Raw genomic sequence first — 17,083 nt, forward strand, 5'->3', positions numbered from 1 at the left:
AAACTGCTACTGCCAATTGATGGCCACCTACCTAGCAAGAAATGCTTTCCATTTCTGCTAGCTTAAACAGAGTTTAGATTTATTGTAAATAGAGGTTCACAACACATTTAAGACACGAGTATTGAGAGATTTTAACCAAAATGAAATGATTTGAGACATTCCCTTATTCCTCAATAGAAGCCTGCACACTTTTCAGCTTTTGGAAATAATCCTCTAACTTCAAAGGAACCTAATCATGACTTAATCAGCTCTTTTCCTGACATGCTACCTCTTTTAGACTTTGAATACAAAAGTATCAAACCAAAGTACGTACCTGGCGCTGTGGCTTAGTTGGTTAAAGCGCCTGTCTAGTAAACAGGAGATCCTGGGTTCGAATCCCAGCAGTGCCTAAAATGTGTGCCTTCTACTAGTATTCATCCAAACTTTTCAGATGTAAAAGTCTCTACAGGACACACCTTCTGGACTTCTAGGTTGTGAATAAAGGCTCAAAGGGAAAACTTTCATGAGGTTATCAGCTGTTTTCAAGATGTGCTACCTCTTTAAGGCTTTATATACCAACAAAATGCTTTGTGTGACAGCTGGCGCTGTGGCTTAGTTGGTCAAAGCGCCTGTCTTGTAAACAGGAGATCCTGGGTTCAAATCCCAGCAGTGCCTATGCCACAGGATATGTGGGAGCACTTTTAAACTTTTCACATTTGAAAGTCTTTACATGCTGAACAGTGTGTATCAGCAAGGAAGAACTGGAAAGCTAAGAAGTGCTGGACAAGGCATAGTGCCTTGGAAAGTGTGTTGTTGTGGCTCTGTGGCGCAATGGATAGCGCATTGGACTTCTAGGTTGTGAATGGAGGTATTCAAAGGCTGTGGGTTCGAGTCCCACCAGAGTCATCCATAAAAACTTTTGCTCAGATATCTTTGTGTTGGACAAGCATATGCTTAAACCTTTTCGGACATGAAGTATTTCAGAAGCCTACCTTTCCTCTTCGTCTTATTTCCCCTGTTGGACACACCCAGCTCAGATTACAGAATACTCTACTAATTAGCTCACGTCAAGTCCCCATTTTTTAAAAAGGAATATAACAAGAATGGTTTGAAAAACACTGGTTTAGGCCAAAAACTGCTACTGCCAATTGATGGCCACCTACCTAGCAAAAAATGCTTTCCATTTCTGCTAGCTTAAACAGAGTTTAGATTTATTGTAAATGGAGGTTCACAACACATTTGAGACACGAATATTGAGAGATTTTAACCAAAATGAAATGATTTGAGACATTCCCTTATTACTCAATAGAAGCATGCACACTTTTCAGCTTTTGGAAATAATCCTCTAACTTCAAAGGAACCTAATCATGACTTAATCAGCTCTTTTCCTGACATGCTACCTCTTTTAGAATTTGAATACAAAAGTATCAAACCAAAGTAAGTACCTGGCGCTGTGGCTTAGTTGGTTAAAGCGCCTGTCTAGTAAACAGGAGATCCTGGGTTCGAATCCCAGAAGTGCCTAAAATGTGTGGCTTCTACTAGTATTCATCCAAACTTTTCAGATGTAAAAGTCTCTGCAGGACACACCTTCTGGACTTCTAGGTTGTGAATAAAGGCTCAAAGGGAAAACTTTCATGAGGTTATCAGCTGTTTTCAAGATGTGCTACCTCTTTAAGGCTTTATATACCAACAAAATGCTTTGCATTACAGCTGGCGCTGTGGCTTAGTTGGTCAAAGCGCCTGTCTTGTAAACAGGAGATCCTGGGTTCAAATCCCAGCAGTGCCTATGCCACAGGATATGTGGGAGCACTTTTAAACTTTTCACATTTGAAAGTCTTTACACGCTGAACAGTGTGTATCAGCAAGGAAGAACTGGAAAGCTAAGAAGTGCTGGACAAGGCATAGTGCCTTGGAAAGTGTGTTGTTGTGGCTCTGTGGCGCAATGGATAGCGCATTGGACTTCTAGGTTGTGAATGGAGGTATTCAAAGGCTGTGGGTTCGAGTCCCACCAGAGTCATCCATAAAAACTTTTGCTCAGATATCTTTGTGTTGGACAAGCATATGCTTAAACCTTTTCGGACATGAAGTATTTCAGAAGCCTACCTTTCCTCTTCGTCTTATTTCCCCTGTTGGACACACCCAGCTCAGATTACAGAATACTCTACTAATTAGCTCACGTCAAGTCCCCATTTTTAAAAAAGGAATATAACAAGAATGGTTTGAAAAACACTGGTTTAGGCCAAAAACTGCTACTGCCAATTGATGGCCACCTACCTAGCAAGAAATGCTTTCCATTTCTGCTAGCTTAAACAGAGTTGAGATTTATTGTAAATGGAGGTTCACAACACATTTAAGACACGAGTATTGAGAGATTTTAACCAAAATGAAATGATTTGAGACATTCCCTTATTCCTCAATAGAAGCCTGCACACTTTTCAGCTTTTGGAAATAATCCTCTAACTTCAAAGGAACCTAATCATGACTTAATCAGCTCTTTTCCTGACATGCTACCTCTTTTAGACTTTGAATACAAAAGTCTCAAACCAAAGTAAGTACCTGGCGCTGTGGCTTAGTTGGTTAAAGCGCCTGTCTAGTAAACAGGAGATCCTGGGTTCGAATCCCAGCAGTGCCTAAAATGTGTGGCTTCTACTAGTATTCATCCAAACTTTTCAGATGTAAAAGTCTCTACAGGACACACCTTCTGGACTTCTAGGTTGTGAATAAAGGCTCAAAGGGAAAACTTTCATGAGGTAATCAGCTGTTTTCAAGATGTGCTACCTCTTTAAGGCTTTATATACCAACAAAATGCTTTGCATTACAGCTGGCGCTGTGGCTTAGTTGGTCAAAGCGCCTGTCTTGTAAACAGGAGATCCTGGGTTCAAATCCCAGCAGTGCCTATGCCACAGGATTTGTGGGAGCACTTTTAAACTTTTCACATTTGAAAGTCTTTACATGCTGAACAGTGTGTATCAGCAAGGAAGAACTGGAAAGCTAAGAAGTGCTGGACAAGGCATAGTGCCTTGGAAAGTGTGTTGTTGTGGCTCTGTGGCGCAATGGATAGCGCATTGGACTTCTAGGTTGTGAATGGAGGTATTCAAAGGCTGTGGGTTCGAGTCCCACCAGAGTCATCCATAAAAACTTTTGCTCAGATATCTTTGTGTTGGACAAGCATATGATTAAACCTTTTCGGACATGAAGTATTTCAGAAGCCTACCTTTCCTCTTCGTCTTATTTCCCCTGTTGGACACACCCAGCTCAGATTACAGAATACTCTACTAATTAGCTCACGTCAAGTCCCCATTTTTAAAAAAGGAATATAACAAGAATGGTTTGAAAAACACTGGTTTAGGCCAAAAACTGCTACTGCCAATTGATGGCCACCTACCTAGCAAGAAATGCTTTCCATTTCTGCTAGCTTAAACAGAGTTTAGATTTATTGTAAATGGAGGTTCACAACACATTTAAGACACGAGTATTGAGAGATTTTAACCAAAATGAAATGATTTGAGACATTCCCTTATTCCTCAATAGAAGCCTGCACACTTTTCAGCTTTTGGAAATAATCCTCTAACTTCAAAGGAACCTAATCATGACTTAATCAGCTCTTTTCCTGACATGCTACCTCTTTTAGACTTTGAATACAAAAGTATCAAACCAAAGTAAGTACCTGGCGCTGTGGCTTAGTTGGTTAAAGCGCCTGTCTAGTAAACAGGAGATCCTGGGTTCGAATCCCAGCAGTGCCTAAAATGTGTGGCTTCTACTAGTATTCATCCAAACTTTTCAGATGTAAAAGTCTCTACAGGACACACCTTCTGGACTTCTAGGTTGTGAATAAAGGCTCAAAGGGAAAACTTTCATGAGGTAATCAGCTGTTTTCAAGATGTGCTACCTCTTTAAGGCTTTATATACCAACAAAATGCTTTGCATTACAGCTGGCGCTGTGGCTTAGTTGGTCAAAGCGCCTGTCTTGTAAACAGGAGATCCTGGGTTCAAATCCCAGCAGTGCCTATGCCACAGGATATGTGGGAGCACTTTTAAACTTTTCACATTTGAAAGTCTTTACACGCTGAACAGTGTGTATCAGCAAGGAAGAACTGGAAAGCTAAGAAGTGCTGGACAAGGCATAGTGCCTTGGAAAGTGTGTTGTTGTGGCTCTGTGGCGCAATGGATAGCGCATTGGACTTCTAGGTTGTGAATGGAGGTATTCAAAGGCTGTGGGTTCGAGTCCCACCAGAGTCATCCATAAAAACTTTTGCTCAGATATCTTTGTGTTGGACAAGCATATGCTTAAACCTTTTCGGACATGAAGTATTTCAGAAGCCTACCTTTCCTCTTCGTCTTATTTCCCCTGTTGGACACACCCAGCTCAGATTACAGAATACTCTACTAATTAGCTCACGTCAAGTCCCCATTTTTAAAAAAGGAATATAACAAGAATGGTTTGAAAAACACTGGTTTAGGCCAAAAACTGCTACTGCCAATTGATGGCCACCTACCTAGCAAGAAATGCTTTCCATTTCTGCTAGCTTAAACAGAGTTTAGATTTATTGTAAATGGAGGTTCACAACACATTTAAGACACGAGTATTGAGAGATTTTAACCAAAATGAAATGATTTGAGACATTCCCTTATTCCTCAATAGAAGCCTGCACACTTTTCAGCTTTTGGAAATAATCCTCTAACTTCAAAGGAACCTAATCATGACTTAATCAGCTCTTTTCCTGACATGCTACCTCTTTTAGACTTTGAATACAAAAGTATCAAACCAAAGTAAGTACCTGGCGCTGTGGCTTAGTTGGTTAAAGCGCCTGTCTAGTAAACAGGAGATCCTGGGTTCGAATCCCAGCAGTGCCTAAAATGTGTGGCTTCTACTAGTATTCATCCAAACTTTTCAGATGTAAAAGTCTCTACAGGACACACCTTCTGGACTTATAGGTTGTGAATAAAGGCTCAAAGGGAAAACTTTCATGAGGTAATCAGCTGTTTTCAAGATGTGCTACCTCTTTAAGGCTTTATATACCAACAAAATGCTTTGCATTACAGCTGGCGCTGTGGCTTAGTTGGTCAAAGCGCCTGTCTTGTAAACAGGATATCCTGGGTTCAAATCCCAGCAGTGCCTATGCCACAGGATTTGTGGGAGCACTTTTAAACTTTTCACATTTGAAAGTCTTTACATGCTGAACAGTGTGTATCAGCAAGGAAGAACTGGAAAGCTAAGAAGTGCTGGACAAGGCATAGTGCCTTGGAAAGTGTGTTGTTGTGGCTCTGTGGCGCAATGGATAGCGCATTGGACTTCTAGGTTGTGAATGGAGGTATTCAAAGGCTGTGGGTTCGAGTCCCACCAGAGTCATCCATAAAAACTTTTGCTCAGATATCTTTGTGTTGGACAAGCATATGATTAAACCTTTTCGGACATGAAGTATTTCAGAAGCCTACCTTTCCTCTTCGTCTTATTTCCCCTGTTGGACACACCCAGCTCAGATTACAGAATACTCTACTAATTAGCTCACGTCAAGTCCCCATTTTTAAAAAAGGAATATAACAAGAATGGTTTGAAAAACACTGGTTTAGGCCAAAAACTGCTACTGCCAATTGATGGCCACCTACCTAGCAAGAAATGCTTTCCATTTCTGCTAGCTTAAACAGAGTTTAGATTTATTGTAAATGGAGGTTCACAACACATTTAAGACACGAGTATTGAGAGATTTTAACCAAAATGAAATGATTTGAGACATTCCCTTATTCCTCAATAGAAGCCTGCACACTTTTCAGCTTTTGGAAATAATCCTCTAACTTCAAAGGAACCTAATCATGACTTAATCAGCTCTTTTCCTGACATGCTACCTCTTTTAGACTTTGAATACAAAAGTATCAAACCAAAGTAAGTACCTGGCGCTGTGGCTTAGTTGGTTAAAGCGCCTGTCTAGTAAACAGGAGATCCTGGGTTCGAATCCCAGCAGTGCCTAAAATGTGTGCCTTCTACTAGTATTCATCCAAACTTTTCAGATGTAAAAGTCTCTACAGGACACACCTTCTGGACTTCTAGGTTGTGAATAAAGGCTCAAAGGGAAAACTTTCATGAGGTAATCAGCTGTTTTCAAGATGTGCTACCTCTTTAAGGCTTTATATACCAACAAAATGCTTTGCATTACAGCTGGCGCTGTGGCTTAGTTGGTCAAAGCGCCTGTCTTGTAAACAGGAGATCCTGGGTTCAAATCCCAGCAGTGCCTATGCCACAGGATATGTGGGAGCACTTTTAAACTTTTCACATTTGAAAGTCTTTACACGCTGAACAGTGTGTATCAGCAAGGAAGAACTGGAAAGCTAAGAAGTGCTGGACAAGGCATAGTGCCTTGGAAAGTGTGTTGTTGTGGCTCTGTGGCGCAATGGATAGCGCATTGGACTTCTAGGTTGTGAATGGAGGTATTCAAAGGCTGTGGGTTCGAGTCCCACCAGAGTCATCCATAAAAACTTTTGCTCAGATATCTTTGTGTTGGACAAGCATATGCTTAAACCTTTTCGGACATGAAGTATTTCAGAAGCCTACCTTTCCTCTTCGTCTTATTTCCCCTGTTGGACACACCCAGCTCAGATTACAGAATACTCTACTAATTAGCTCACGTCAAGTCCCCATTTTTAAAAAAGGAATATAACAAGAATGGTTTGAAAAACACTGGTTTAGGCCAAAAACTGCTACTGCCAATTGATGGCCACCTACCTAGCAAGAAATGCTTTCCATTTCTGCTAGCTTAAACAGAGTTTAGATTTATTGTAAATAGAGGTTCACAACACATTTAAGACACGAGTATTGAGAGATTTTAACCAAAATGAAATGATTTGAGACATTCCCTTATTCCTCAATAGAAGCCTGCACACTTTTCAGCTTTTGGAAATAATCCTCTAACTTCAAAGGAACCTAATCATGACTTAATCAGCTCTTTTCCTGACATGCTACCTCTTTTAGACTTTGAATACAAAAGTATCAAACCAAAGTACGTACCTGGCGCTGTGGCTTAGTTGGTTAAAGCGCCTGTCTAGTAAACAGGAGATCCTGGGTTCGAATCCCAGCAGTGCCTAAAATGTGTGCCTTCTACTAGTATTCATCCAAACTTTTCAGATGTAAAAGTCTCTACAGGACACACCTTCTGGACTTCTAGGTTGTGAATAAAGGCTCAAAGGGAAAACTTTCATGAGGTTATCAGCTGTTTTCAAGATGTGCTACCTCTTTAAGGCTTTATATACCAACAAAATGCTTTGTGTGACAGCTGGCGCTGTGGCTTAGTTGGTCAAAGCGCCTGTCTTGTAAACAGGAGATCCTGGGTTCAAATCCCAGCAGTGCCTATGCCACAGGATATGTGGGAGCACTTTTAAACTTTTCACATTTGAAAGTCTTTACATGCTGAACAGTGTGTATCAGCAAGGAAGAACTGGAAAGCTAAGAAGTGCTGGACAAGGCATAGTGCCTTGGAAAGTGTGTTGTTGTGGCTCTGTGGCGCAATGGATAGCGCATTGGACTTCTAGGTTGTGAATGGAGGTATTCAAAGGCTGTGGGTTCGAGTCCCACCAGAGTCATCCATAAAAACTTTTGCTCAGATATCTTTGTGTTGGACAAGCATATGCTTAAACCTTTTCGGACATGAAGTATTTCAGAAGCCTACCTTTCCTCTTCGTCTTATTTCCCCTGTTGGACACACCCAGCTCAGATTACAGAATACTCTACTAATTAGCTCACGTCAAGTCCCCATTTTTTAAAAAGGAATATAACAAGAATGGTTTGAAAAACACTGGTTTAGGCCAAAAACTGCTACTGCCAATTGATGGCCACCTACCTAGCAAAAAATGCTTTCCATTTCTGCTAGCTTAAACAGAGTTTAGATTTATTGTAAATGGAGGTTCACAACACATTTGAGACACGAATATTGAGAGATTTTAACCAAAATGAAATGATTTGAGACATTCCCTTATTACTCAATAGAAGCATGCACACTTTTCAGCTTTTGGAAATAATCCTCTAACTTCAAAGGAACCTAATCATGACTTAATCAGCTCTTTTCCTGACATGCTACCTCTTTTAGACTTTGAATACAAAAGTATCAAACCAAAGTAAGTACCTGGCGCTGTGGCTTAGTTGGTTAAAGCGCCTGTCTAGTAAACAGGAGATCCTGGGTTCGAATCCCAGCAGTGCCTAAAATGTGTGGCTTCTACTAGTATTCATCCAAACTTTTCAGATGTAAAAGTCTCTACAGGACACACCTTCTGGACTTCTAGGTTGTGAATAAAGGCTCAAAGGGAAAACTTTCATGAGGTTATCAGCTGTTTTCAAGATGTGCTACCTCTTTAAGGCTTTATATACCAACAAAATGCTTTGCATTACAGCTGGCGCTGTGGCTTAGTTGGTCAAAGCGCCTGTCTTGTAAACAGGAGATCCTGGGTTCAAATCCCAGCAGTGCCTATGCCACAGGATATGTGGGAGCACTTTTAAACTTTTCACATTTGAAAGTCTTTACACGCTGAACAGTGTGTATCAGCAAGGAAGAACTGGAAAGCTAAGAAGTGCTGGACAAGGCATAGTGCCTTGGAAAGTGTGTTGTTGTGGCTCTGTGGCGCAATGGATAGCGCATTGGACTTCTAGGTTGTGAATGGAGGTATTCAAAGGCTGTGGGTTCGAGTCCCACCAGAGTCATCCATAAAAACTTTTGCTCAGATATCTTTGTGTTGGACAAGCATATGCTTAAACCTTTTCGGACATGAAGTATTTCAGAAGCCTACCTTTCCTCTTCGTCTTATTTCCCCTGTTGGACACACCCAGCTCAGATTACAGAATACTCTACTAATTAGCTCACGTCAAGTCCCCATTTTTAAAAAAGGAATATAACAAGAATGGTTTGAAAAACACTGGTTTAGGCCAAAAACTGCTACTGCCAATTGATGGCCACCTACCTAGCAAGAAATGCTTTCCATTTCTGCTAGCTTAAACAGAGTTTAGATTTATTGTAAATGGAGGTTCACAACACATTTAAGACACGAGTATTGAGAGATTTTAACCAAAATGAAATGATTTGAGACATTCCCTTATTCCTCAATAGAAGCCTGCACACTTTTCAGCTTTTGGAAATAATCCTCTAACTTCAAAGGAACCTAATCATGACTTAATCAGCTCTTTTCCTGACATGCTACCTCTTTTAGACTTTGAATACAAAAGTATCAAACCAAAGTAAGTACCTGGCGCTGTGGCTTAGTTGGTTAAAGCGCCTGTCTAGTAAACAGGAGATCCTGGGTTCGAATCCCAGCAGTGCCTAAAATGTGTGCCTTCTACTAGTATTCATCCAAACTTTTCAGATGTAAAAGTCTCTACAGGACACACCTTCTGGACTTCTAGGTTGTGAATAAAGGCTCAAAGGGAAAACTTTCATGAGGTAATCAGCTGTTTTCAAGATGTGCTACCTCTTTAAGGCTTTATATACCAACAAAATGCTTTGCATTACAGCTGGCGCTGTGGCTTAGTTGGTCAAAGCGCCTGTCTTGTAAACAGGAGATCCTGGGTTCAAATCCCAGCAGTGCCTATGCCACAGGATATGTGGGAGCACTTTTAAACTTTTCACATTTGAAAGTCTTTACACGCTGAACAGTGTGTATCAGCAAGGAAGAACTGGAAAGCTAAGAAGTGCTGGACAAGGCATAGTGCCTTGGAAAGTGTGTTGTTGTGGCTCTGTGGCGCAATGGATAGCGCATTGGACTTCTAGGTTGTGAATGGAGGTATTCAAAGGCTGTGGGTTCGAGTCACACCAGAGTCATCCATAAAAACTTTTGCTCAGATATCTTTGTGTTGGACAAGCATATGCTTAAACCTTTTCGGACATGAAGTATTTCAGAAGCCTACCTTTCCTCTTCGTCTTATTTCCCCTGTTGGACACACCCAGCTCAGATTACAGAATACTCTACTAATTAGCTCACGTCAAGTCCCCATTTTTAAAAAAGGAATATAACAAGAATGGTTTGAAAAACACTGGTTTAGGCCAAAAACTGCTACTGCCAATTGATGGCCACCTACCTAGCAAGAAATGCTTTCCATTTCTGCTAGCTTAAACAGAGTTTAGATTTATTGTAGATGGAGGTTCACAACACATTTAAGACACGAGTATTGAGAGATTTTAACCAAAATGAAATGATTTGAGACATTCCCTTATTCCTCAATAGAAGCCTGCACACTTTTCAGCTTTTGGAAATAATCCTCTAACTTCAAAGGAACCTAATCATGACTTAATCAGCTCTTTTCCTGACATGCTACCTCTTTTAGACTTTGAATACAAAAGTATCAAACCAAAGTAAGTACCTGGCGCTGTGGCTTAGTTGGTTAAAGCGCCTGTCTAGTAAACAGGAGATCCTGGGTTCGAATCCCAGCAGTGCCTAAAATGTGTGGCTTCTACTAGTATTCATCCAAACTTTTCAGATGTAAAAGTCTCTACAGGACACACCTTCTGGACTTCTAGGTTGTGAATAAAGGCTCAAAGGGAAAACTTTCATGAGGTTATCAGCTGTTTTCAAGATGTGCTACCTCTTTAAGGCTTTATATACCAACAAAATGCTTTGCATTACAGCTGGCGCTGTGGCTTAGTTGGTCAAAGCGCCTGTCTTGTAAACAGGAGATCCTGGGTTCAAATCCCAGCAGTGCCTATGCCACAGGATATGTGGGAGCACTTTTAAACTTTTCACATTTGAAAGTCTTTACACGCTGAACAGTGTGTATCAGCAAGGAAGAACTGGAAAGCTAAGAAGTGCTGGACAAGGCATAGTGCCTTGGAAAGTGTGTTGTTGTGGCTCTGTGGCGCAATGGATAGCGCATTGGACTTCTAGGTTGTGAATGGAGGTATTCAAAGGCTGTGGGTTCGAGTCCCACCAGAGTCATCCATAAAAACTTTTGCTCAGATATCTTTGTGTTGGACAAGCATATGCTTAAACCTTTTCGGACATGAAGTATTTCAGAAGCCTACCTTTCCTCTTCGTCTTATTTCCCCTGTTGGACACACCCAGCTCAGATTACAGAATACTCTACTAATTAGCTCACGTCAAGTCCCCATTTTTAAAAAAGGAATATAACAAGAATGGTTTGAAAAACACTGGTTTAGGCCAAAAACTGCTACTGCCAATTGATGGCCACCTACCTAGCAAGAAATGCTTTCCATTTCTGCTAGCTTAAACAGAGTTTAGATTTATTGTAAATGGAGGTTCACAACACATTTAAGACACAAGTATTGAGAGATTTTAACCAAAATGAAATGATTTGAGACATTCCCTTATTCCTCAATAGAAGCCTGCACACTTTTCAGCTTTTGGAAATAATCCTCTAACTTCAAAGGAACCTAATCATGACTTAATCAGCTCTTTTCCTGACATGCTACCTCTTTTAGACTTTGAATACAAAAGTATCAAACCAAAGTAAGTACCTGGCGCTGTGGCTTAGTTGGTTAAAGCGCCTGTCTAGTAAACAGGAGATCCTGGGTTCGAATCCCAGCAGTGCCTAAAATGTGTGGCTTCTACTAGTATTCATCCAAACTTTTCAGATGTAAAAGTCTCTACAGGACACACCTTCTGGACTTCTAGGTTGTGAATAAAGGCTCAAAGGGAAAACTTTCATGAGGTAATCAGCTGTTTTCAAGATGTGCTACCTCTTTAAGGCTTTATATACCAACAAAATGCTTTGCATTACAGCTGGCGCTGTGGCTTAGTTGGTCAAAGCGCCTGTCTTGTAAACAGGAGATCCTGGGTTCAAATCCCAGCAGTGCCTATGCCACAGGATTTGTGGGAGCACTTTTAAACTTTTCACATTTGAAAGTCTTTACATGCTGAACAGTGTGTATCAGCAAGGAAGAACTGGAAAGCTAAGAAGTGCTGGACAAGGCATAGTGCCTTGGAAAGTGTGTTGTTGTGGCTCTGTGGCGCAATGGATAGCGCATTGGACTTCTAGGTTGTGAATGGAGGTATTCAAAGGCTGTGGGTTCGAGTCCCACCAGAGTCATCCATAAAAACTTTTGCTCAGATATCTTTGTGTTGGACAAGCATATGATTAAACCTTTTCGGACATGAAGTATTTCAGAAGCCTACCTTTCCTCTTCGTCTTATTTCCCCTGTTGGACACACCCAGCTCAGATTACAGAATACTCTACTAATTAGCTCACGTCAAGTCCCCATTTTTAAAAAAGGAATATAACAAGAATGGTTTGAAAAACACTGGTTTAGGCCAAAAACTGCTACTGCCAATTGATGGCCACCTACCTAGCAAGAAATGCTTTCCATTTCTGCTAGCTTAAACAGAGTTTAGATTTATTGTAAATGGAGGTTCACAACACATTTAAGACACGAGTATTGAGAGATTTTAACCAAAATGAAATGATTTGAGACATTCCCTTATTCCTCAATAGAAGCCTGCACACTTTTCAGCTTTTGGAAATAATCCTCTAACTTCAAAGGAACCTAATCATGACTTAATCAGCTCTTTTCCTGACATGCTACCTCTTTTAGACTTTGAATACAAAAGTATCAAACCAAAGTAAGTACCTGGCGCTGTGGCTTAGTTGGTTAAAGCGCCTGTCTAGTAAACAGGAGATCCTGGGTTCGAATCCCAGCAGTGCCTAAAATGTGTGCCTTCTACTAGTATTCATCCAAACTTTTCAGATGTAAAAGTCTCTACAGGACACACCTTCTGGACTTCTAGGTTGTGAATAAAGGCTCAAAGGGAAAACTTTCATGAGGTAATCAGCTGTTTTCAAGATGTGCTACCTCTTTAAGGCTTTATATACCAACAAAATGCTTTGCATTACAGCTGGCGCTGTGGCTTAGTTGGTCAAAGCGCCTGTCTTGTAAACAGGAGATCCTGGGTTCAAATCCCAGCAGTGCCTATGCCACAGGATATGTGGGAGCACTTTTAAACTTTTCACATTTGAAAGTCTTTACACGCTGAACAGTGTGTATCAGCAAGGAAGAACTGGAAAGCTAAGAAGTGCTGGACAAGGCATAGTGCCTTGGAAAGTGTGTTGTTGTGGCTCTGTGGCGCAATGGATAGCGCATTGGACTTCTAGGTTGTGAATGGAGGTATTCAAAGGCTGTGGGTTCGAGTCCCACCAGAGTCATCCATAAAAACTTTTGCTCAGATATCTTTGTGTTGGACAAGCATATGCTTAAACCTTTTCGGACATGAAGTATTTCAGAAGCCTACCTTTCCTCTTCGTCTTATTTCCCCTGTTGGACACACCCAGCTCAGATTACAGAATACTCTACTAATTAGCTCACGTCAAGTCCCCATTTTTAAAAAAGGAATATAACAAGAATGGTTTGAAAAACACTGGTTTAGGCCAAAAACTGCTACTGCCAATTGATGGCCACCTACCTAGCAAGAAATGCTTTCCATTTCTGCTAGCTTAAACAGAGTTTAGATTTATTGTAAATAGAGGTTCACAACACATTTAAGACACGAGTATTGAGAGATTTTAACCAAAATGAAATGATTTGAGACATTCCCTTATTCCTCAATAGAAGCCTGCACACTTTTCAGCTTTTGGAAATAATCCTCTAACTTCAAAGGAACCTAATCATGACTTAATCAGCTCTTTTCCTGACATGCTACCTCTTTTAGACTTTGAATACAAAAGTATCAAACCAAAGTACGTACCTGGCGCTGTGGCTTAGTTGGTTAAAGCGCCTGTCTAGTAAACAGGAGATCCTGGGTTCGAATCCCAGCAGTGCCTAAAATGTGTGCCTTCTACTAGTATTCATCCAAACTTTTCAGATGTAAAAGTCTCTACAGGACACACCTTCTGGACTTCTAGGTTGTGAATAAAGGCTCAAAGGGAAAACTTTCATGAGGTTATCAGCTGTTTTCAAGATGTGCTACCTCTTTAAGGCTTTATATACCAACAAAATGCTTTGTGTGACAGCTGGCGCTGTGGCTTAGTTGGTCAAAGCGCCTGTCTTGTAAACAGGAGATCCTGGGTTCAAATCCCAGCAGTGCCTATGCCACAGGATATGTGGGAGCACTTTTAAACTTTTCACATTTGAAAGTCTTTACATGCTGAACAGTGTGTATCAGCAAGGAAGAACTGGAAAGCTAAGAAGTGCTGGACAAGGCATAGTGCCTTGGAAAGTGTGTTGTTGTGGCTCTGTGGCGCAATGGATAGCGCATTGGACTTCTAGGTTGTGAATGGAGGTATTCAAAGGCTGTGGGTTCGAGTCCCACCAGAGTCATCCATAAAAACTTTTGCTCAGATATCTTTGTGTTGGACAAGCATATGCTTAAACCTTTTCGGACATGAAGTATTTCAGAAGCCTACCTTTCCTCTTCGTCTTATTTCCCCTGTTGGACACACCCAGCTCAGATTACAGAATACTCTACTAATTAGCTCACGTCAAGTCCCCATTTTTTAAAAAGGAATATAACAAGAATGGTTTGAAAAACACTGGTTTAGGCCAAAAACTGCTACTGCCAATTGATGGCCACCTACCTAGCAAAAAATGCTTTCCATTTCTGCTAGCTTAAACAGAGTTTAGATTTATTGTAAATGGAGGTTCACAACACATTTGAGACACGAATATTGAGAGATTTTAACCAAAATGAAATGATTTGAGACATTCCCTTATTACTCAATAGAAGCATGCACACTTTTCAGCTTTTGGAAATAATCCTCTAACTTCAAAGGAACCTAATCATGACTTAATCAGCTCTTTTCCTGACATGCTACCTCTTTTAGACTTTGAATACAAAAGTATCAAACCAAAGTAAGTACCTGGCGCTGTGGCTTAGTTGGTTAAAGCGCCTGTCTAGTAAACAGGAGATCCTGGGTTCGAATCCCAGCAGTGCCTAAAATGTGTGGCTTCTACTAGTATTCATCCAAACTTTTCAGATGTAAAAGTCTCTACAGGACACACCTTCTGGACTTCTAGGTTGTGAATAAAGGCTCAAAGGGAAAACTTTCATGAGGTTATCAGCTGTTTTCAAGATGTGCTACCTCTTTAAGGCTTTATATACCAACAAAATGCTTTGCATTACAGCTGGCGCTGTGGCTTAGTTGGTCAAAGCGCCTGTCTTGTAAACAGGAGATCCTGGGTTCAAATCCCAGCAGTGCCTATGCCACAGGATATGTGGGAGCACTTTTAAACTTTTCACATTTGAAAGTCTTTACACGCTGAACAGTGTGTATCAGCAAGGAAGAACTGGAAAGCTAAGAAGTGCTGGACAAGGCATAGTGCCTTGGAAAGTGTGTTGTTGTGGCTCTGTGGCGCAATGGATAGCGCATTGGACTTCTAGGTTGTGAATGGAGGTATTCAAAGGCTGTGGGTTCGAGTCCCACCAGAGTCATCCATAAAAACTTTTGCTCAGATATCTTTGTGTTGGACAAGCATATGCTTAAACCTTTTCGGACATGAAGTATTTCAGAAGCCTACCTTTCCTCTTCGTCTTATTTCCCCTGTTGGACACACCCAGCTCAGATTACAGAATACTCTACTAATTAGCTCACGTCAAGTCCCCATTTTTAAAAAAGGAATATAACAAGAATGGTTTGAAAAACACTGGTTTAGGCCAAAAACTGCTACTGCCAATTGATGGCCACCTACCTAGCAAGAAATGCTTTCCATTTCTGCTAGCTTAAACAGAGTTTAGATTTATTGTAAATGGAGGTTCACAACACATTTAAGACACGAGTATTGAGAGATTTTAACCAAAATGAAATGATTTGAGACATTCCCTTATTCCTCAATAGAAGCCTGCACACTTTTCAGCTTTTGGAAATAATCCTCTAACTTCAAAGGAACCTAATCATGACTTAATCAGCTCTTTTCCTGACATGCTACCTCTTTTAGACTTTGAATACAAAAGTATCAAACCAAAGTAAGTACCTGGCGCTGTGGCTTAGTTGGTTAAAGCGCCTGTCTAGTAAACAGGAGATCCTGGGTTCGAATCCCAGCAGTGCCTAAAATGTGTGCCTTCTACTAGTATTCATCCAAACTTTTCAGATGTAAAAGTCTCTACAGGACACACCTTCTGGACTTCTAGGTTGTGAATAAAGGCTCAAAGGGAAAACTTTCATGAGGTAATCAGCTGTTTTCAAGATGTGCTACCTCTTTAAGGCTTTATATACCAACAAAATGCTTTGCATTACAGCTGGCGCTGTGGCTTAGTTGGTCAAAGCGCCTGTCTTGTAAACAGGAGATCCTGGGTTCAAATCCCAGCAGTGCCTATGCCACAGGATATGTGGGAGCACTTTTAAACTTTTCACATTTGAAAGTCTTTACACGCTGAACAGTGTGTATCAGCAAGGAAGAACTGGAAAGCTAAGAAGTGCTGGACAAGGCATAGTGCCTTGGAAAGTGTGTTGTTGTGGCTCTGTGGCGCAATGGATAGCGCATTGGACTTCTAGGTTGTGAATGGAGGTATTCAAAGGCTGTGGGTTCGAGTCACACCAGAGTCATCCATAAAAACTTTTGCTCAGATATCTTTGTGTTGGACAAGCATATGCTTAAACCTTTTCGGACATGAAGTATTTCAGAAGCCTACCTTTCCTCTTCGTCTTATTTCCCCTGTTGGACACACCCAGCTCAGATTACAGAATACTCTACTAATTAGCTCACGTCAAGTCCCCATTTTTAAAAAAGGAATATAACAAGAATGGTTTGAAAAACACTGGTTTAGGCCAAAAACTGCTACTGCCAATTGATGGCCACCTACCTAGCAAGAAATGCTTTCCATTTCTGCTAGCTTAAACAGAGTTTAGATTTATTGTAGATGGAGGTTCACAACACATTTAAGACACGAGTATTGAGAGATTTTAACCAAAATGAAATGATTTGAGACATTCCCTTATTCCTCAATAGAAGCCTGCACACTTTTCAGCTTTTGGAAATAATCCTCTAACTTCAAAGGAACCTAATCATGACTTAATCAGCTCTTTTCCTGACATGCTACCTCTTTTAGACTTTGAATACAAAAGTATCAAACCAAAGTAAGTACCTGGCGCTGTGGCTTAGTTGGTTAAAGCGCCTGTCTAGTAAACAGGAGATCCTGGGTTCGAATCCCAGCAGTGCCTAAAATGTGTGGCTTCTACTAGTATTCATC

The 17,083-nt window shown here is 40.8% G+C and overlaps 46 non-coding genes across 46 annotated transcripts; all 46 read left to right on the forward strand.

Annotated features, from left to right (window-relative positions):
• Positions 1-315: 315 nt before the first annotated feature.
• Positions 316-389, forward strand: trnat-agu (transfer RNA threonine (anticodon AGU)). The gene has a single exon. It is a non-coding gene; the product is annotated as a tRNA-Thr (tRNA).
• A 191-nt stretch (positions 390-580) lies between these two features.
• Positions 581-654, forward strand: trnat-ugu (transfer RNA threonine (anticodon UGU)). The gene has a single exon. It is a non-coding gene; the product is annotated as a tRNA-Thr (tRNA).
• Positions 655-796: 142 nt separating this feature from the next.
• Positions 797-885, forward strand: trnar-ucu (transfer RNA arginine (anticodon UCU)). Its single transcript is given in 2 exon segments — positions 797-833; positions 850-885. It is a non-coding gene; the product is annotated as a tRNA-Arg (tRNA).
• Positions 886-1,426: 541 nt separating this feature from the next.
• trnat-agu (transfer RNA threonine (anticodon AGU)) lies at positions 1,427-1,500 on the forward strand. Its single transcript has one exon. It is a non-coding gene; the product is annotated as a tRNA-Thr (tRNA).
• A 191-nt stretch (positions 1,501-1,691) lies between these two features.
• On the forward strand, positions 1,692-1,765 carry trnat-ugu (transfer RNA threonine (anticodon UGU)). Its single transcript has one exon. It is a non-coding gene; the product is annotated as a tRNA-Thr (tRNA).
• A 142-nt stretch (positions 1,766-1,907) lies between these two features.
• Positions 1,908-1,996, forward strand: trnar-ucu (transfer RNA arginine (anticodon UCU)). The gene is given in 2 exon segments: positions 1,908-1,944; positions 1,961-1,996. It is a non-coding gene; the product is annotated as a tRNA-Arg (tRNA).
• A 541-nt stretch (positions 1,997-2,537) lies between these two features.
• On the forward strand, positions 2,538-2,611 carry trnat-agu (transfer RNA threonine (anticodon AGU)). Its single transcript has one exon. It is a non-coding gene; the product is annotated as a tRNA-Thr (tRNA).
• A 191-nt stretch (positions 2,612-2,802) lies between these two features.
• On the forward strand, positions 2,803-2,876 carry trnat-ugu (transfer RNA threonine (anticodon UGU)). The gene has a single exon. It is a non-coding gene; the product is annotated as a tRNA-Thr (tRNA).
• A 142-nt stretch (positions 2,877-3,018) lies between these two features.
• Positions 3,019-3,107, forward strand: trnar-ucu (transfer RNA arginine (anticodon UCU)). Its single transcript is given in 2 exon segments — positions 3,019-3,055; positions 3,072-3,107. It is a non-coding gene; the product is annotated as a tRNA-Arg (tRNA).
• A 541-nt stretch (positions 3,108-3,648) lies between these two features.
• Positions 3,649-3,722, forward strand: trnat-agu (transfer RNA threonine (anticodon AGU)). Its single transcript has one exon. It is a non-coding gene; the product is annotated as a tRNA-Thr (tRNA).
• A 191-nt stretch (positions 3,723-3,913) lies between these two features.
• On the forward strand, positions 3,914-3,987 carry trnat-ugu (transfer RNA threonine (anticodon UGU)). Its single transcript has one exon. It is a non-coding gene; the product is annotated as a tRNA-Thr (tRNA).
• A 142-nt stretch (positions 3,988-4,129) lies between these two features.
• trnar-ucu (transfer RNA arginine (anticodon UCU)) lies at positions 4,130-4,218 on the forward strand. The gene is given in 2 exon segments: positions 4,130-4,166; positions 4,183-4,218. It is a non-coding gene; the product is annotated as a tRNA-Arg (tRNA).
• Positions 4,219-4,759: 541 nt separating this feature from the next.
• On the forward strand, positions 4,760-4,833 carry trnat-agu (transfer RNA threonine (anticodon AGU)). The gene has a single exon. It is a non-coding gene; the product is annotated as a tRNA-Thr (tRNA).
• Positions 4,834-5,024: 191 nt separating this feature from the next.
• Positions 5,025-5,098, forward strand: trnat-ugu (transfer RNA threonine (anticodon UGU)). Its single transcript has one exon. It is a non-coding gene; the product is annotated as a tRNA-Thr (tRNA).
• A 142-nt stretch (positions 5,099-5,240) lies between these two features.
• trnar-ucu (transfer RNA arginine (anticodon UCU)) lies at positions 5,241-5,329 on the forward strand. Its single transcript is given in 2 exon segments — positions 5,241-5,277; positions 5,294-5,329. It is a non-coding gene; the product is annotated as a tRNA-Arg (tRNA).
• A 541-nt stretch (positions 5,330-5,870) lies between these two features.
• Positions 5,871-5,944, forward strand: trnat-agu (transfer RNA threonine (anticodon AGU)). Its single transcript has one exon. It is a non-coding gene; the product is annotated as a tRNA-Thr (tRNA).
• A 191-nt stretch (positions 5,945-6,135) lies between these two features.
• On the forward strand, positions 6,136-6,209 carry trnat-ugu (transfer RNA threonine (anticodon UGU)). The gene has a single exon. It is a non-coding gene; the product is annotated as a tRNA-Thr (tRNA).
• A 142-nt stretch (positions 6,210-6,351) lies between these two features.
• trnar-ucu (transfer RNA arginine (anticodon UCU)) lies at positions 6,352-6,440 on the forward strand. Its single transcript is given in 2 exon segments — positions 6,352-6,388; positions 6,405-6,440. It is a non-coding gene; the product is annotated as a tRNA-Arg (tRNA).
• A 541-nt stretch (positions 6,441-6,981) lies between these two features.
• Positions 6,982-7,055, forward strand: trnat-agu (transfer RNA threonine (anticodon AGU)). The gene has a single exon. It is a non-coding gene; the product is annotated as a tRNA-Thr (tRNA).
• A 191-nt stretch (positions 7,056-7,246) lies between these two features.
• Positions 7,247-7,320, forward strand: trnat-ugu (transfer RNA threonine (anticodon UGU)). Its single transcript has one exon. It is a non-coding gene; the product is annotated as a tRNA-Thr (tRNA).
• Positions 7,321-7,462: 142 nt separating this feature from the next.
• Positions 7,463-7,551, forward strand: trnar-ucu (transfer RNA arginine (anticodon UCU)). Its single transcript is given in 2 exon segments — positions 7,463-7,499; positions 7,516-7,551. It is a non-coding gene; the product is annotated as a tRNA-Arg (tRNA).
• Positions 7,552-8,092: 541 nt separating this feature from the next.
• On the forward strand, positions 8,093-8,166 carry trnat-agu (transfer RNA threonine (anticodon AGU)). Its single transcript has one exon. It is a non-coding gene; the product is annotated as a tRNA-Thr (tRNA).
• Positions 8,167-8,357: 191 nt separating this feature from the next.
• Positions 8,358-8,431, forward strand: trnat-ugu (transfer RNA threonine (anticodon UGU)). The gene has a single exon. It is a non-coding gene; the product is annotated as a tRNA-Thr (tRNA).
• Positions 8,432-8,573: 142 nt separating this feature from the next.
• On the forward strand, positions 8,574-8,662 carry trnar-ucu (transfer RNA arginine (anticodon UCU)). The gene is given in 2 exon segments: positions 8,574-8,610; positions 8,627-8,662. It is a non-coding gene; the product is annotated as a tRNA-Arg (tRNA).
• Positions 8,663-9,203: 541 nt separating this feature from the next.
• On the forward strand, positions 9,204-9,277 carry trnat-agu (transfer RNA threonine (anticodon AGU)). The gene has a single exon. It is a non-coding gene; the product is annotated as a tRNA-Thr (tRNA).
• Positions 9,278-9,468: 191 nt separating this feature from the next.
• Positions 9,469-9,542, forward strand: trnat-ugu (transfer RNA threonine (anticodon UGU)). The gene has a single exon. It is a non-coding gene; the product is annotated as a tRNA-Thr (tRNA).
• Positions 9,543-9,684: 142 nt separating this feature from the next.
• On the forward strand, positions 9,685-9,773 carry trnar-ucu (transfer RNA arginine (anticodon UCU)). The gene is given in 2 exon segments: positions 9,685-9,721; positions 9,738-9,773. It is a non-coding gene; the product is annotated as a tRNA-Arg (tRNA).
• A 541-nt stretch (positions 9,774-10,314) lies between these two features.
• On the forward strand, positions 10,315-10,388 carry trnat-agu (transfer RNA threonine (anticodon AGU)). The gene has a single exon. It is a non-coding gene; the product is annotated as a tRNA-Thr (tRNA).
• A 191-nt stretch (positions 10,389-10,579) lies between these two features.
• trnat-ugu (transfer RNA threonine (anticodon UGU)) lies at positions 10,580-10,653 on the forward strand. Its single transcript has one exon. It is a non-coding gene; the product is annotated as a tRNA-Thr (tRNA).
• Positions 10,654-10,795: 142 nt separating this feature from the next.
• On the forward strand, positions 10,796-10,884 carry trnar-ucu (transfer RNA arginine (anticodon UCU)). The gene is given in 2 exon segments: positions 10,796-10,832; positions 10,849-10,884. It is a non-coding gene; the product is annotated as a tRNA-Arg (tRNA).
• A 541-nt stretch (positions 10,885-11,425) lies between these two features.
• On the forward strand, positions 11,426-11,499 carry trnat-agu (transfer RNA threonine (anticodon AGU)). Its single transcript has one exon. It is a non-coding gene; the product is annotated as a tRNA-Thr (tRNA).
• A 191-nt stretch (positions 11,500-11,690) lies between these two features.
• Positions 11,691-11,764, forward strand: trnat-ugu (transfer RNA threonine (anticodon UGU)). Its single transcript has one exon. It is a non-coding gene; the product is annotated as a tRNA-Thr (tRNA).
• A 142-nt stretch (positions 11,765-11,906) lies between these two features.
• On the forward strand, positions 11,907-11,995 carry trnar-ucu (transfer RNA arginine (anticodon UCU)). The gene is given in 2 exon segments: positions 11,907-11,943; positions 11,960-11,995. It is a non-coding gene; the product is annotated as a tRNA-Arg (tRNA).
• A 541-nt stretch (positions 11,996-12,536) lies between these two features.
• On the forward strand, positions 12,537-12,610 carry trnat-agu (transfer RNA threonine (anticodon AGU)). The gene has a single exon. It is a non-coding gene; the product is annotated as a tRNA-Thr (tRNA).
• Positions 12,611-12,801: 191 nt separating this feature from the next.
• On the forward strand, positions 12,802-12,875 carry trnat-ugu (transfer RNA threonine (anticodon UGU)). Its single transcript has one exon. It is a non-coding gene; the product is annotated as a tRNA-Thr (tRNA).
• Positions 12,876-13,017: 142 nt separating this feature from the next.
• Positions 13,018-13,106, forward strand: trnar-ucu (transfer RNA arginine (anticodon UCU)). The gene is given in 2 exon segments: positions 13,018-13,054; positions 13,071-13,106. It is a non-coding gene; the product is annotated as a tRNA-Arg (tRNA).
• A 541-nt stretch (positions 13,107-13,647) lies between these two features.
• Positions 13,648-13,721, forward strand: trnat-agu (transfer RNA threonine (anticodon AGU)). Its single transcript has one exon. It is a non-coding gene; the product is annotated as a tRNA-Thr (tRNA).
• Positions 13,722-13,912: 191 nt separating this feature from the next.
• On the forward strand, positions 13,913-13,986 carry trnat-ugu (transfer RNA threonine (anticodon UGU)). Its single transcript has one exon. It is a non-coding gene; the product is annotated as a tRNA-Thr (tRNA).
• Positions 13,987-14,128: 142 nt separating this feature from the next.
• On the forward strand, positions 14,129-14,217 carry trnar-ucu (transfer RNA arginine (anticodon UCU)). The gene is given in 2 exon segments: positions 14,129-14,165; positions 14,182-14,217. It is a non-coding gene; the product is annotated as a tRNA-Arg (tRNA).
• A 541-nt stretch (positions 14,218-14,758) lies between these two features.
• trnat-agu (transfer RNA threonine (anticodon AGU)) lies at positions 14,759-14,832 on the forward strand. The gene has a single exon. It is a non-coding gene; the product is annotated as a tRNA-Thr (tRNA).
• A 191-nt stretch (positions 14,833-15,023) lies between these two features.
• On the forward strand, positions 15,024-15,097 carry trnat-ugu (transfer RNA threonine (anticodon UGU)). The gene has a single exon. It is a non-coding gene; the product is annotated as a tRNA-Thr (tRNA).
• A 142-nt stretch (positions 15,098-15,239) lies between these two features.
• trnar-ucu (transfer RNA arginine (anticodon UCU)) lies at positions 15,240-15,328 on the forward strand. Its single transcript is given in 2 exon segments — positions 15,240-15,276; positions 15,293-15,328. It is a non-coding gene; the product is annotated as a tRNA-Arg (tRNA).
• Positions 15,329-15,869: 541 nt separating this feature from the next.
• On the forward strand, positions 15,870-15,943 carry trnat-agu (transfer RNA threonine (anticodon AGU)). Its single transcript has one exon. It is a non-coding gene; the product is annotated as a tRNA-Thr (tRNA).
• Positions 15,944-16,134: 191 nt separating this feature from the next.
• On the forward strand, positions 16,135-16,208 carry trnat-ugu (transfer RNA threonine (anticodon UGU)). Its single transcript has one exon. It is a non-coding gene; the product is annotated as a tRNA-Thr (tRNA).
• Positions 16,209-16,350: 142 nt separating this feature from the next.
• Positions 16,351-16,439, forward strand: trnar-ucu (transfer RNA arginine (anticodon UCU)). Its single transcript is given in 2 exon segments — positions 16,351-16,387; positions 16,404-16,439. It is a non-coding gene; the product is annotated as a tRNA-Arg (tRNA).
• A 541-nt stretch (positions 16,440-16,980) lies between these two features.
• trnat-agu (transfer RNA threonine (anticodon AGU)) lies at positions 16,981-17,054 on the forward strand. Its single transcript has one exon. It is a non-coding gene; the product is annotated as a tRNA-Thr (tRNA).
• Positions 17,055-17,083: the final 29 nt, after the last annotated feature.

The sequence above is a fragment of the Pseudorasbora parva genome, chromosome 8 (assembly GCF_024679245.1).
Source record: "Pseudorasbora parva isolate DD20220531a chromosome 8, ASM2467924v1, whole genome shotgun sequence".
Lineage (NCBI taxonomy): Eukaryota > Metazoa > Chordata > Actinopteri > Cypriniformes > Gobionidae > Pseudorasbora > Pseudorasbora parva.